Source organism: Carcharodon carcharias, chromosome 1 (genome assembly GCF_017639515.1).
Source record: "Carcharodon carcharias isolate sCarCar2 chromosome 1, sCarCar2.pri, whole genome shotgun sequence".
Lineage (NCBI taxonomy): Eukaryota > Metazoa > Chordata > Chondrichthyes > Lamniformes > Lamnidae > Carcharodon > Carcharodon carcharias.
Window position 1 is genome coordinate 132,675,246 of NC_054467.1, and position 17,118 is coordinate 132,692,363.

Here is a 17,118-nt window from a genome sequence, read left to right on the forward strand (position 1 = left end):
GAGTTTCAAAGATTCATGAATCTGAATGGTATCAAACATATTAAACAGCCCTTACCATCCCTCCATCAAATTGTGTAGCCAAGAAAGCTGTGCAAATTTTCAAGCCTGGCATGAAGAGATTATCAGAAGGTACTCTAGAAATTCAACTATTCCGCTTTCTTATTAGTTATTGTACGATGCCACATTTGACTACATGTTCAACACCATTTGAATTATTGATGAAACGCTGCCTACGTACAGGCTTAAGCCTGGTGTCTCCAAATTTAGAGGGGAAGGTAGAGAGGAATCAGAGTAATCAAAAATTGTATTCATGATATTCACAACAAAGCACACACATTCAGTGTAGATGATGCTGCATATCTGCAAAATTTCAGAAGTGAACCTTTTTGGGTTCCTGGAACCATTGCCTCAAAGACGGGTCCCTTATTCTTCTAAGTGCAAGTGGAAGATAGAACCGTTCGTTAGCAGGTGGACCATATTCATGATAATGAGACATTCCAACAACCAGCCATCCCACCTTTGATTAACGTTGAACCATCAATTCCTGATGTGACAGGTACACCTAGAATTGACATGCTTGAAGCGTCTGTAGCATTGCCAAACCCAGAACTGCCATTTTCTAATGATGTGCCTTGTGCTGCAGTTCCTGATCATGCCAATCCTGTGGAGGAACCTCAAGTGGTGGAACTACGCTGCTCTATACATACAAGGAGAGCACCTCAGAGACTTGGGGGAAAATTTTCTCCCCGTTTGGAGGGGCTGAGCGGGAGTGGGAGCAGGCGCGGGCGGACCCCCAGCCGATCGCTGCCCGCGATTGGCTGCACGCCGCCATTTTACATAGGCAGGCCAGTTAAGGCCCGCCCAGCATGACAGGTACCTGAAAACGCTGAGCACTCCCTGTGCGGGCAGGGGGAGGAGGCTGAGCCAAGGCCTGCATTCTTTTGCACATGTGCATGTTTTATTTGATTTATAAATCCATCACGAAACCTTGTCCTGCCCGTTGGTGAGGTTTCATGATAAATGTGAAGGTCACCTCGGCTCTTCGCCTGCCCACCAACATTAAGGTTGGACGGGCAGCTCAGTTAATCCTTTTAATTAGTTTTTAAATGGCCTTAATAGTCCTTTGACAGTTCGGTGGGCACACAGCCAACTCCAGTGAGCACCCGCTGAACTGAAGATCGGAATGACACGCAGTTGGCCGCATGCCCAACATCACCACACGTCATTTTACAGGTCAGCAAGTGGGGCCCGTCCCTGTACGCCAACCTGAAGATTCAGGCTTTAATCTTTAATCACCTGAAGTTGTATATATGAGTCCTGTTGGATACTCAAATGTTCTCTGTAAATAGAAACTGTAGAAAACTAAAGGGGGCGGAACTGTGGTAACTGAAGGTATAGCCTCTCCTGCTGTCTATCAGGGGTCACATGAAGTCCTTGGAGGCTCCACCCAATGAACTCTAAGCACAGGCAACCCGGGGGTAGTGGGTCTTCCTGTTTTCCTTAGTATTGCTGTGCAGGTAGAAGTCAGAGGTTCCTCACTGTCAAAAGAAATCTGTCTGATTTGTGGTATCTGGATTTTAGCAGCTGCACAGACAAGAGTTAACCTTACTACTCTATTTTCTCAAATCTGCAACTTCTAACTGTAATCCATTTTCAGAATATGCTCAAAGTCAAACTCAACATATCAATTCTGACCTGATTTGTAGACAAAAATAAATTGCACTTTCATGACTGACTGGATTACCATGTCCATTTTAGGTCAACCTGTCGCCTCAGGGCTTAAAGATTTGACATTAATTACAGGCAGGATAGCTGTTGTTAGAGCACCTCTCTAATCCTTAGATGATCCATATGTTTTTGAACAATATGGTCCTCCACTTCCACTGGTATGACAAAGATCCACTTTCAGGGACAATTATACCAGGAACCCAACTAAGACCATTTTCAAAATTTTGCAGGAAAACTGTCTCTCCCACAGTAAATATTTGAGCTTTGCTATGAATATCATGATTCACTTTCTGGCTGCTCTGGTTTTTCTCTACCTTCCCCTCTAAGTTTGGAAACACTTTGACTTAACCTTGTACAAAGGTGGCATGGCATCAGGTTCAACACCCCCTGAATTACTTTTAAAAAATAATTCATGCGATGTGGGTTCGCTGGCTGGGTCAGCATTTATGGCCCAGCCAGCGAAGCCCACGTCCCGTGAATGAATTTAAAAAGAGTTATTCAGGGCGTGTTGAACCCATAGTTGCATGAGGAGTCATATGATAGTTGAGAAGAAAACATGAAATTTGAGATTCTAATATTCCTTTGGATAACTACTTCATTACTGTTTTGAAGTTTTGCACTTTTCTTTCAGCTAACCCATTGGAAGAGGGATGATATGGTGCAGTTTTAATATGTTTCATTCCATTTAAACTCATGAATCTCTGAAACTCTGTACTAGTGAAGGCAATACCATTATCTGAAACAATGACTTCTGATAGGCCATTAACCAAACATTGGCGCAGCTTTTAAATAGTTGCATACGATGTCGGTGATCTAACTTCATACACACCCATCCACCTAGAATGTGCACTGATGATCAATAAAAAAATGGTACCTAAAAATGGACCTACATAGTCTATATGCAATCTAATCCAGGGTCGACCAGGACACACCAATAGATGCAGTGGAGCTGAAATGGGCAACTTCTGTTGTTGCTAATACTGGAGACAGTGCTTTACTATATTTTCTATATCACTGTCTATATATTGCCACCAGACATAGCTCCACGTAAGCATCTTCACCTTCAAAATGCCTGGATGTGCACTATGTAGCTCTGTCAAGAGTGGATCTCTTCCTTGCAAAGGGACAACAACTCTTGCTCCACAACAAGATTCCATCTTGACAACTTTACTCAGTTTTACAGGCATAGAATGGTTTTATCTATTCAGATGCATTTGACCATCCTTGCAATACCTTCAATAAAATTGGATCCCAGTTTGTCCAATTCTTTACTTGCTTCACGGAGACTGGCGAAGAGTCCAGAAAACAACTTCTTGTGGCACTGGAGCTTGCACAGTTTTACCTGGTAATGGAAGGTGACTGAGGGTGCTTGCATTTGCTCTATGCACACCTGGATGGTGCATAATGTTGCACTCATGCTGACAAAAATCAAGGCCCATCATTGAAATGTGGCAGGGGCTATCGGCAGAATTGCTTTATCCTCACTAAATAAACCCATGGGTGGCTTATGGTCTGACATTACGGCGAAATGTCGACCATGTAGATATTAATGGAATTTTTTTACTCCAAATATTACTGATAAACCTTCTTCAAGTTGTGAATAACCCTTCTCAACTGCAGAGATGGTTCTGGAGACATAGCCGATCGGCCTGTCAGAACCACCTTCCATCCTGTATGACAACACCGTTCCCACACCGTAGAGAGATGCATCACAGGTTAATATTAATTCTTTTGATGGGTCACCATGTACAAGTAGACATAATGAGTGTAATAGCTTCTTGACTTTTACAAAGGCTTCTTCTTGTTGTGCCTCCTATTCCATTGATGGTTCTTTTCCATTAATAAATGTAAAGGGGTTAACACTATTGACAAGTTTGTAAAGAAGCGACCGTAATAATTTATCATGCCTTAAAAAAGACTTGACTTTAGTGACACTGGTAGGAGAGGGTGCCTTTTTGATTGCTGTGCCTTTCTCCTCTATTGGATGCAACCCCTAGGTATCCACTTGATGACCCAAGTAAGTAACTTCAGTCGCTTGGGAAATACATTTCTCTTTCTTCAATCATACACCGGCTTCTGAAAATCTCCTTAAAACCTCTTCAAGGTTGACCAAATGTTCAGTTTCTGTTGGTCCTGTGATCAGGACATTATCAATGTACACCATTACACAGGGAAGCCATTGCAGTAGACTTTCTATGGTCCTTTGGAATGTTGCACATGCAGACGATACACCGAAGTGTAATCATGTATATTGGTACAGGCCCTTAATTGTTACATACCCTCTAGATGTGCGGTTCAGCTCTAGCTGTTGGAATGCATGGCTCATGTCCAGCTTGGTATCGGATTTGCCTTCAGCTAGCTTAGCATACAAATCTTCTCTCCTCAGGATAGGATATTTATCTAACTTAGCAAACTTGTTCACAGTTAATTTCCACAAATGTGAATAGTCTGATCTGTCCATTTCGAAAATTAGACTGGCTTAATGATTTCTAGATTTTCAAAGTAGCACAATTTTGCATCCAATTTCTCCTTCGAGCATAAGGCACAGGCCTGGCCTTAAAGAACTGGAGTGTTGCCTCCAAGTCTACATATGTTTTTGCTTGAAGGCCTTCTATCTTTCCCATTTGTCACAACATATACCGTTGTACTTCCTTAACAACTCAGGAATTCCTCCTGTTCTAATTTGAAAAATTTCTGGCCAGCTGAGCTTAAATTTTTGTGACCAATCATGGCCCAGAAGACTAGGTCCTTCACCCGATATAATGATCTCTAAAAGCTGGGCTGTCTGTTCCCTGTAGGACACAGGTACAGTGGCTATTCCTTTTATCTGTATTGCCTCTCCAGTGTATATCTTCAACTGAACCGTGGTTTGCTCCAGATTCAGTGGATGGGTACCTTCACTTAGATATTTAAATGTGTTCTCCCACCACTGTGATTGATGCTCCTGTGTTTACCTCCATGACTAGAGACTTCCCATTCACTTGAAGGGTGATGGTGATAGGTTTAGTTTTTACTGCTTTGACATTGTATAGGGAGAAGATATCAGTATCAGCAGCTTCTGATCCAGTTATATTGTGCACTTCAATCATCTTGGTCTGCTGTCTGATTGGCTGTCTTGATTTCACCCTGCATTGCTTTATTACATGACTTTCTTTTGTGCTAATAGTGGCATTCTGCCTCTTTAAATCTGCAGGTATCCGGTACATGGATCCGGTACACATAAGCAATAAATTAATTTCTGAATCGCTGGTGAGATGCTTCCAGTATGCCTTTTCATTTTTTGAACAGTCGAGACTGTCTCCTGCTTCACAGCTGTCTCTCTGGTTTTTGTGCCACACCCAGTGGTAGGCTCCTGTCGCAACCAAAGAACGGTGCCATGTTGCACACTCTTTAAAGACTGCAAGTCCCTCTCAGCACTCTCCATTGCTAATGCTATTTCCATGACACGCTTCAAACGGGGCTGAATGGTGTCATTGTGCACGCCGCAAACCAATCTTGCAACATGTCATTGGGTGTATCACTGAAGTCTCAGTTCTCAGTCAACTGTTTTATCTTCGCATTTTAAATTACAATTGACTCACCCGGGGGCCTTACTCTGGAGATGAACTTAAATCTCTGCATAATTACTGAAGGCTTGGGCTGAAAATGTGTCTTCACAAGATCCGCCAGCTCATTAAAAGGTTTAGAATTGGGTGCATTCGGGAGCTGGCAGGCTATGGATGAGGTTATATGCCTTGCTCCCGCAGACACTTAAAAGAATTACTTTCTGCTTCTCCTCAGCTGTTATCTCATTCGCCACAAAATGAAAACCTCGGCACTCTATGTACTGGCTCCAGCCTTCTATGGACGAGTCATGAGGGTCAGTTCTGCTGAAGAGTGGCATGGCTGGTGAGTATACTTTTCTTTCATTCCTTAAGAATTAATGTCTTCATAATCACAAGGTGTAGTGCAGCTATTTATCCTCACCGCCAATTGTAATAAACTTGGCGGACCAGACAGGTTTCTTACTTTAAACAGATAACTTTATTTATGGAGCTCTCGAAGAAGCTACATGCTTGAGCCAGGTCCATAACTAAATAGCTCCGCCCCTAAGATGACCTGCGTGTAGATCTAATTCGCCAATTCAATCACGTGACTCCGTAAACAGTAGGAAAGGTTTTTATCCACAATCACTACACTTCCCCTCCCTCTTTGTAACTTAACTCTGAGTAAATCTCTTGAATATACATGTATATGAGAGTTGGAGCGTTTTTTAAATTTTTACATATCGGGTGTTAAGTACAATAAATATCATTTCTGTTTCTCCTAAAACATACAAGAAAACCTGTTTGTGTATCTTTTACAGTCACAGCGCTTAAACAGTTAAACACGCACCGATTTGGCAAGCAAATTCTTTTTAAATAACAGTTGCACTCAACCAAGGGGTGGAAAGAGAGGAGCCATTCTATCACTTCTCACCTGGCTGTAACCACACATATTAAATTGTTGGCAATTAAGAAAATTAATCAAGAGGTTCATAATTGCAGCATTAATTCTGATAAGAACACAAAATTAACAAAGCAATGGAGTAAGGTCTTGCCTACACTATAGCCTTGAAATTCCATGGAGGTTCTCCACATCTCCTACAGTAAGTTCAGTGGGAGAACAATCAGAGGTGGCCACATCTGTAGAGAATCTGCAAATGTTCCAACTGATCTGTCACTGAAATTATAGCGGAGGCCAAGAGAAGTCCCACAAAATCCCAGACCCCTGACCTGAATTTCTGAAGAATAGCATGTAGCTTCCCAGATATTGTGTGATTTTTACACAATTGATGAACCGGATGAACAGAGAATCACGGAACATAATGAAAAACAGATTTAAACTGTGGCACAGCTTTGCACTATCCCAAATGAATTTCACGTCATTTGCAGCTGAAAACTCAGCAAAAGTACAAGCCTTGAATATTTCAGATTAATTATGAGTGACTAAACACTGTCTGTTTACAGACATATCATAGGGTTCCCATTGATGATGCTTATTTTCTGATGTCAGCTATTGAGATTTAAAATATAGAATGAGTACATGTGATTAATGATCCATGTCTAGTATTTCTGTGCAAGAATTATTTCACTGTAGAATAGAACAAATACATTTCTTATTGTATAATATTTTGAGAATAAGAGGTACTAACTGTGGAATGCTGTTCCCATCTCAGTCACAATATCAATCTAGGCCATTTTCTTATTTGTTCATGAGATGTGGGCATTGCTGGCAAGGCCACATTTACTGCCCATCAGCAATTGTATTTGAGAAGGTGGTGGTGGAAAATCGGAGGGGCCATCTAACGTCTCCCTCAACTTCAAAGACGATACTTGTTCCCTTATTAATCAGTTCTCATCAGAATAAACCAAACAAATGGAATCATTTTGCAATTAATACTGATGTTTGAACACCAGAGCAAATTTCAACCATCATGTTACCTTGAGCTTTGACATGGGATTGGCATGGGGTTAGAACTGGAATTCTACATTGATTGCTGAGTATAGGGTAGAGTATTTTGGGATGTGATTCAATGTACTTTTATTAAAAGTGTCTGTCTGTATTTGTTAATGCTATTGTCAATGCATCTATAATTTAATTCTTGTTATCTAACTACAAAGCTACCATATTGCAAGTTTGAACCATGGAAGGAGAGCACAAGTTCAAACAATAGCTCGGTGATTCAAGGAGATAGCTTTTATATATTTGACTGAAGGTTATTCAACAAATAGGCAATTTTTTCTTTGCAATAATAAGGGGCAAACATAAACAACATCGATAGGATTCCTGCACTTACACAGTGCACAGGTCAACCACTCCAATCTTTGTAATCCCCCCTTTAGTGCTTCATTCCTGGTCCAGCTGAATTAATGAACTTAACACCTTTTCAGAATTAGATGACAACATTTTAGCGAGCATACTTTGAAATGTATCAAAGTTTGGATCCTGTGTTCCCACTTGGGTGAAGCTCTAAGCGGAAGAATATCAGAGTATGACTTGTGTCTACTCACGGGGAGATAGGCTGAATCTGCTGTGAATTCTGGAGTCTACCGATTTCCAAATTGGAATTGAGCTCCCAGCATTACACAGAAACAAATAAAAGTTACAACATAGAAATAAGCTATTTGGTCCAGCCAGTCTGTATCAGCATTTACCCTTCATGAGAGCAAATTGTCCTAATCATATTAGCCAGCCATATTCCCATATCTCATGGGCATGTCAAAAAGATGGACAGGAAATACCAGCTGGTTCCTCTGACCTTTACCAAACTGTCATACTTAGAAAACAGGGTGACTCTGAGACTCCCGTTGACAGTCATATAATTTCCTGGGAGGGCGAAAAGAAAAAGATAATTCAGGGAAGAGCAAATTTGAGAAATTGCACTCACTCTTATTTTTTTACTATTCTTTCCTGGGATGTAGGCATTGCTGGCTAGGCCAGCATTTATTGCCCATTGCTAATTGCCCTTGAGAAGGTGGCAGTGAACTGCCTTCTTGAACTATTGCAGTCCATGTAGTGTAGGTATACCCAAAGTGCTGTTATTCCCTAACTCAATCAAAAGCAAATTTCAGGAAGTCACAATGACCAGGTGGTACAAACCCAAGTCCCACCAATTTGGCAGCTGTTCAATCCCTAAATCTCCCTTTCTTTCACACAACTACCAAATATAATTTTGAGCATTGACATAGGGCTCAATTTTAATTTGCAGGAACATGCGATTTTGAGAGCAGGTGGGAGGTTAAAACTGGCACATTTGAGAGCATTTTGGGAAGTTGGCCCTAATCTACTTAACTCTGGCTGCATAGGCACTGCTCAAGAAGCCCACACCGGAGAGTTGAGATGTCACATAGCATATGCTAATTGCTCAATTTCAGTAAGATTGACATGGGCTTTTAACTTTAACTTTGGGTCCATGGGTTTACCAGGCTTCCTGGAACTTGCCAGTGAAAGCAAGGTGAGAACACAACAACAATTGAGAGTGCTGAAGCCATGTCAGGGAAAAAATATCTATAGGTATGCAGTACTGACATTTGCTTTCTTGCCTGCTTTGTACACCTACAAGATGCATTGCAGGAACTTACCAAGGCTCCTTAGACAGCACATTCCAAACCCATCTATAAGGACAAGGGCAGCAGAAGCATGTCTATAACACCACCTCCAACTTCCCCTCCAAGCCACTCACCATCCTGACTTGGAAATATTTCGCTGTTCCTTTACTGTCACTAGGTCAAAATCATGGAACTCCCTCCCTAACAGCACTGTGGCTGTACCTACAATGCATGGACTACAGAAGCTCAAGAAGGCAGCTCACCACCACCTTCTGAAGGGCAATTAGGGATGGGCAATAAATACTGGCCTAGCCAGTGATGCCCACATCCCATGAACGCATAATAAAAAAAAGATTTTGGTGTGAGGTCACTCACTTCATGCATCCAAAAGGCCCCACTGGTACTTCCAAATTGTGTGACATGTTTTCCACAAGAAGTGCAGACTCAAACACATATGATGACGGCATTCCTTCTTGTGGGACTGTCTGTCTCCTCCAGAGATGGCCTACATGTCATCTAATTATTCGGCCATTTACTGATACATTATAGGAGAGAGGTCCTATAACAGCACTCAATTCGCCCAATAGCCAATTGGGCTCATCTCCAAAGTTCTTCACGAGAACTATGTCTCCCACCATGAAATTTCTTTCATGATTATGGCTATCGTGAATAGCTTTCTGAACCTCTTGGCTTTACTTCCCCCTCCCCCCTAAATTCGGCCTGTTAGGAGATAGACGGGTGCAGAGATGTATCTCCATTAGTAATTCATCGGGATAGGGGGGCAAGGAGGGTGAATACTGGTGGCCATGTGTGGCATTGTCTAGTATGCGAACAGGAACCGTGACAATCTGGTACTGATGGTATCCCCATCCAGCTTTTTCATCCTGGACTTGAAACTTTGGACCGCCCGCTCGACCAAACCATTAGAGGCAGGGTGTTAAGGCGAGGTTTTGATATGAGTTATTCTGTTGAAGTTTGTAAACCTGTGGAACTCCCTGCTGGTAAATGGAGTCCCGTTATCTGACACGAGCACCTCTGGTAATACGTGGACTGCAAAACTCTGTCGCAAACGGTCTATGGTGGCAGCAGACATGGGTGAGCAGACTTCATAGACATCCAACCACCTGGAGTGGGCGTCTATTAATAAACAGAACATTGGGCCCAAAAAGGTCCCCACGTAGTCGATGTGGAGGTGCACTCACGGCCACCCTGGCCATTCCCAGGGGTGCAATGGAGCTACGTTGGGGGGGCGGGGTTAGGTTTTGTGCCTGCTGGCATTGAAACAACTTTTGACTAGGGTTTCAATGTGCGTGTCCATCCCTGGCCACCTCAAGTAGCTGTGCATAAACATCTTCATCCTATTAATGCCAGGGTGAGCGCTATGTAATTCAGCAAATAATGGCCTTTGCCCTCTTGGGAGCACGATAACCCTTGCTTGCCAGAGCAATATGCCATCCTGGCAGCTGAGCTTATATCTGCAATTGAAATAGGGATTCATGTCATCAGACTTTGGCTCACCTGATCATCCATTCAAGACCTGCTCCCACATGTGAGATAAAAAGTGGATCTCAGCTTGTCCACTCAGATTTGTTTGGCCTGGATAGGGGAGGGATCCAAAAAATGTAGCACTAAGACAAGTTCCTGGGGAATTGGAACCTTCGCGTTGTTATCTGGTGGGGGGGGCGGGCACGGCTCAGCCCGTCAGCACGTGCAACCTGGCTTCCCGATCGGTGAATAAAAGCATATTTGTAAGCAGCCAATATCAGTGCCCACCTCTGGTTGTGAGCAGATGCGATGGGGGGTATCATCTTATCTTCTCCAAATAATCCCAGCAGAGGCTTGTGGTTGGATATAATGTGACATGTCACACGATTTGGAAGTACCAGTGGGGCCTGATGGAATAATGTGATATAATGTGAAAATGTTGACTATGGAGGTATTGATGGAATTTACAAAAACCAAATACAGCAGACAAGCCTCCCTTTTCAATTTGAGAATATCGTCGTTCTGCAACACTGATTGTGCTATTTGTATAACCAATGGGTTGCTCGGAGCCATCCACCATCCAATGTGAAAGTGCATCCCCTGCTCCGTAAGGGGATGTGTCACAAGTTAAAATAAATTATTTCTTTGGGTCAAAGTGGAACAGTAGGGCCAATGATCTTAACAATTGCATTACCTTCAGAAAGATATCCTGGTATGGTGCTTGCCAAATCCATTTATGGTTTTTCTTAAGCAATGCGTATAATGGAGCCAATATTGTTGATAGATCTGGGAGAAATTGCTCATAGTAGTTTAGCATGCCTAAGAAGGCCATTAGTTCTGTAGTGTTTTTCGGTGCAGGTGCTGCTCGTCAGTATTATGGCCCAAGTAAACAACTTCTTTGGCTTGGAAAAGACATTTTTTTCTCTCTTCAAGTGAGAAGTGTTTCAGCACCTCCTCCAAATTAGCTAAATGTTCTTCATCAGTTCATCCAGTGACTATGACAGCTTCTAGATAAGCAATGACATGGGGCAGTCCCTTAAGCGGATTTTCCATGGTAGGCTGGAAAATAGCACAACCCAATGAGACCCCAAAGAATAGCTGAGAATATTAATACAATCCTTGATGTGTATTGATGGTCACAAATTCCCTAGAGCCTTCTTTCAACTCTACCTGCTGCTAGGCGTGGCCCACTTTGAGTTTTGAATATGCCTCCTGCCAATTTTGAATATAATTCATCAATCTTTGGTATCAGCTGTCTATCTAATTTGGCCATTCAGTTAACTTATAGTGACTGCATAAGCAAACATTTTGGCCTGGCTTCAGTACGGGCACTATGGATGCCGCCCACTCGGAAAATTGCACCGATTATAAGATACTCAACTTTTCCAGCCTGTTTATTTTAGTCTCGACCTTATCCCATAGAGCATAAGGCACTGGTGTGGCTCTGATGAATCTAGGGGGGTTACATTAGGGTCTACTTGGATTTTGGCTTGTAGCCCATGAATTGATCCCGGCTCGTCACTGAAAATAGAAGCATACTTTTGTAACAATTCCTGTAAGTTTCTTGTTCTGATTTGAAAAATCTTAGCCCATTGCAATTTAATCTTTTTGAGCCAGTTGCAACCAATTGAACTGGGGCCCACCCCAGCTATTACTATAAGGAGTAAATGTGCTGACTGATCCCCATACTGCACCAGGACTGACATATCCGTTTCACTCTTATTTCTTCACCCGTATACGTTTTTAATTTAATGTGCAATACTTTTTAAGCTTAAAGGATAGACTCCTTTATTCAATTATCTGAATGTATGTCCTTCTATGACAGACATTGATGCCCCAGTATCAACCTCGATTTTGATGGGTTGTTCAGTGACCCTAATGACTACCTGGATTGGCTCAGTTCTACCCACTTTCAGATTGAAGAATGAACCACACTACAAGACTTCACATTTTAAAGGGAAAAAATTTGACAGAAGAAAACTAACAAGCACTATTACCTATAAGGTGTATCCTGTAAACCCTTAGACTTTAAACCAAAATATCAAATAGAACTCTCCCCAATTTACTTCTAGTTTCAACTGAGAACTCCCTTTTTATGTTACAGTTACTTGAGTATGCATTCAAATCTCCTGGAACCGAAGCAATGTGTGTCTCCCAAAGATTTACTGTCTTTTCTCCTTTTCTCAGATTTTTTCCAGGGTAAGGGTTTCTTGGGGATTCTCCCACCAGCGCCTGCCTAGGCGAACCCCTCAGCCTTACTTCAACACCTTATGAATTTGGATTTCCGTAGTGACTTCGAATTAGAAACACCCCTGGCTCCTGATGACCCACTGATCCCTGTTCTGTCTTTTTTTTAATTCATTCACAGGATGTGGGCTTCGCTGGTTGGGCCATCATTTATTGCCCATTCCCAGTTGCCCTTGAGAAGGTGGTGGTGAGCTGCCTTCTTGAACAAGCAAGTGCTACTTGATAGTACTGTTGATGACCTCTTCTATTACTTTACTGATGATCAAGAGTAGGCTGATGGGGTGTTAACTGTTGGGATTGGATTTGTCCTGCTTCTTGTGTACAGGACATACCTGGGCAATTTTCCACAGAGCCAGGTAGATGCCAATGTTGTAACTGTACTGGAACAACTTGGCTAGGGGCACAGCAAGTTCTGGAGCACAAGTCTTCAGTGCTATTGCCGGAATATTGTCAGGGCCCATAGCCTTTTCAGTGCCCAGTGCCATCAGCCATTTCATGATATCACATGGAGTGAATCGCATTGGCTGAAGACTGGCATCTGTGATGCTGGGGACCTCCGGAGGAGGCCGAGATGGATCATTCACTCCGCACTTCTGGCTGAAGATTGTAGCAAATTCTTCAGCATTATCTTTTGCACTGACGTGCTAGCTCCTCCATCATTGAGGATGGGGATATTTGTGGAGCTTCCTCCTCCAGTGAGTTGTTTAATTGTCCACCATCGTTCATGACTGGATGTGTCAGGACTGCAGAGCTTAGATTTGATCCATTGGTTGTGGGATCGCTTAGCTCTGTCTATTACTTGCTGCTTATGCTAGTTAGCATGCAATAGTCCTGAGTTATAGTTTCACCAGATTAACACCTCATTTTTAGGTATGCCTGGTGCTGCTCCTGGCATACCCTCCTGCACTCTCCATTGAACCAGGGTTGATCCCCTGGCTTGATGGTAATGATAGAGTGGACATGAGATTACAGGTTGTATTCGTATACAATCTTGCTGCTGCTGATGGCCCACAGCGCCTCATGGATGCCCAGTCTTGAGCTGCTGGATCTGTTCGAAATCTATGCCATTTAGCACAGTAGTAGCGCCACACAACACAATGGAGGGTATTCTCAATGTGAAGGAGGGACTTCGTCTCCACAACTACTGTGCAGTGGTTACTCCTATCGATACTGTCATGGACAGAAATGTCTGCGGCAGGCAGATTGGTGAGGATGAGGTTAAGTGTGTTTTTCTCTCTTGTTGGTTCCCTCACCACCTGCTGCAGACCCAGTCTAGCAGTTTTGTCATTTAGGACTCGGCCAGCTTGGTCAGTAGTGGTGCTACTGAGCAACTTTGTGATGGACATTGAAGTCCCCCACCCGGAGTACATCTGTGTCCTTGCCACCCTCAGTGCTTTTTCTGAGTGGTGTTTAGCATGAATGAGCACTGATTCATTAGCAGAGGGGGGTGGTACATGGGGATTTGACCTGATGCCATGATACTTCATTGCATCCGGAGTCGATGTCGTTGACTCCCAGGGCAACTCCCTCCTGACTGTATACCACTGTGCGGCCACCTCTGCTGGGTCTGTCCTGTTGGTGGGACAGGACATACCCAGGGATGATGATGGTGGTGTCTGGGACATTTTCTGTAAGGTATGATTCCATGAGAATGACTATGTCAGGCTGTTGCTGGACTGGCCTGTGAGACAGCTCTCCCAATTTTGTCACTAGCCCCCAGGAGGACTTTGCAGAGTCAACATGGCTGTGATTGCCATTGTCATTTCCAGTGCCTAGGTCGATGCTGGGTGATTCATCTAGTTTCATTCCTTTTTTGTGACTTTGTAGCGGTTTGTTACAACTGAGTGGCTTGTTAGGCCATTTCAGAGGGCATTTAAGAGTCAACCACATTGCTGTGGGTCTGGAGTCACATGTATGCCAGACCAGGTAAAGGTGACAGATTTCCTTCCTTAAAGGACATTAGTGAACCAGATGAGTTTTTGCAATAATCAGCAATAGTTTCATGGTCATCATTAGGCTTTTAATTCCAGATTTTTATTGAATTCAAATTTCGCCATCTGCCATGGCAGCATTCTGGAAGATTAAAATCAATGCATTCACAAACTCTAGAGATACCTCTTTTAAATCTCTAGGAACGGAATTGTTCCAGATTAACACTAAGTGTGGTTGCGGGTGGGAAAAAGAACGTTTTACCCGCCGGCCGCAATGGCGGCTCCTCAAGCCATATCATACTAATCCCGCCTCATTAATTCTGCACTGCCAGGATATGCACAGCTTTGCTGGTGGGCAGCCTCCAATTCACCTGCCACTCTGTCACCTCGCTGCTTCCTCACGCTGGGGGCTATATTTAAATTGAAGCCATGCACACACCTCTCAGTGCTTCCTGCCCAGAACTGCTACACAGAAGCATAGCCCAAAAGGCCAGAGGACTGCAGCCCCCCGATTCAGTGACACATCCCTGGAATGCCCTTTAGATGCCATGGAGGCCCGCCACTATGTCCTCTACCTCTGCTCTGAGCGAAGGCCAGAAAGCATGGTAACAAATTCAGAATGGTGTTCAGCACCAACGCACTCCAAAAGAGGACAGCCACCCAGTGCCGAAAGAGGATGAATGATCTCCTCCGTTCCATCAGGGTAAGTAACTCCTCTCATCACTCTCAGCTCTCACACTCACAAACCCATCACACATCCACAGGGAGCTCACTCACTGCCAGTTCAAGGGATATCACCATTCACTCTCTCACACACACCTTAATTCCCCTTATCCCAATCATGGCACCACTCACCACCCAAACATGGCAGGCATACTTATCATCTGGCCTAGCAGGCATCTTGCTTACACTCTCTCCATCTGTACTCATGCAGAACAAGCTGGCACATAACACCCAGTCTTCAGACCACCAAGCTTTCTCCATAGGCAGACTGGCGACTGGCATTGCAGATGCAATCATGGGGACGTGCCCTGAGCTGTGCACCATCACCCTTGCCCTGAGCACAGGGGCCCAGATCCAGGGCAACAGGGGAACTGGGAGCATGGGCCCCAGCTCCTGGGACCTTACCAGTTGGCAGGGAGGACCAAACAGTCCTAATAGCAGAGGATGAGCGCAGTTGCCGACATCCAATAGCACCTTTCAGGGCACTTCTGATGGAGGCAGCATCTCCCCTGTCTGTCCGCCATTGATAGTGCTGCGGCTGCACAGAGAATGCCCGCCAAAGTCAACCAGGGCAAGGGAACTGGCAGATCAGCAGCCTCTGTCCAGTGCAGCAGCAAGCGAGGAGCGAGCACTGTACCGGACCACCCTTAGATACTTCCCTCACCTCATCCTTGTCCTCATCCTCTGAGGAATGTGCCATGCCCTCATCCTTCAGAGCTTCCCCTCTTTGGGTAGCGAGGTTATGGAGGACGCAGCGCACCATGACCATGAGGGGCACACATGGGGGTGGGGTACTGCAATACCCCTCCAGACCTGTCCACATATCTGAATCTCATCTTCAAGGAACCAATGGTCTGCTCGTCAATGACCCTGTGCTTCTGTGACTCTCATTGTTCCTCCTCTGTTCTGAGTATCAGCACAGGCATCATTAGCCATCTCTCCAATGGATACACTTTGGCCCCCAAGAGCCATCTATCCAAGGAATCAGGACTGTTGAATAGGTCCGGCACCTGAGTTTCAAAGAATGAAGGAGTTGTGGCTGGCGCACACCTGCATGATCTGCCGACGATGATCACAGACCAGCTGGACGTTCACCGAGTGGAAGCCCTTCCTGTTGATGAAGATGCATTCCTGTCTAGCAGGAGCCTTTGTTAAAAGTTCTCCTATCTTTAATCCCCAGCAAGGTAAACCTACCCAGTCAAACTTATCATTAGCTTCAAACCTCAAGTAAGAGAAATTTCACATGGAGTTTACTCAGCTCTACCAGTTATAGACTGGGTCCTGCAATGAAATGTCCTCCCTCCTTTCAAACTAGCAAAATGATCTCAGTGTAGAATGTATTTACAGATATATTATGGATGAGGCAACTCTTAGCAATATCAGCAATTTGTATCCTAACTTAAGAATTTTAGGATTTTGTTATCTATATGTGGGCTCATGAGGATATCAGTATGAAACTACAACTCTTTTATACTTGCTTATGAATAGTTATTATAAGAATCAACTATAGATTACATTATAGCAATCAATACTATATCATAGAATATATGGTACTTAATGACAATCACTTTACATAGATAGTGATTATTCCAAGAAAAGTAATTATTCAATACTTTATTCCCTTAACAATGAATGTTTTCTATCAGCAAAGATAATTATAACATGACATTTTTTCTTTAAATTTACATAGTATGCCTAAATGCAACTTAATTAATAGTTGGATATTCAAACAAATATTGATTTGAAGAAGATTCTATTCACAATCCAGTATAGTATCTTTAGGGTGTCTTTTGCCTCAGCCTCAGGAGGGGTCAGTTGTAAACTTGACCCCTTGTGTCTTAAAGATGGCTCACCTATGTCTCTGTTTTGGTTTGCCTGTGTGCTGGCTTTTTTAACTCCTGGACTTTTTCTCTGTGGCTCATTGAAACAAGCTG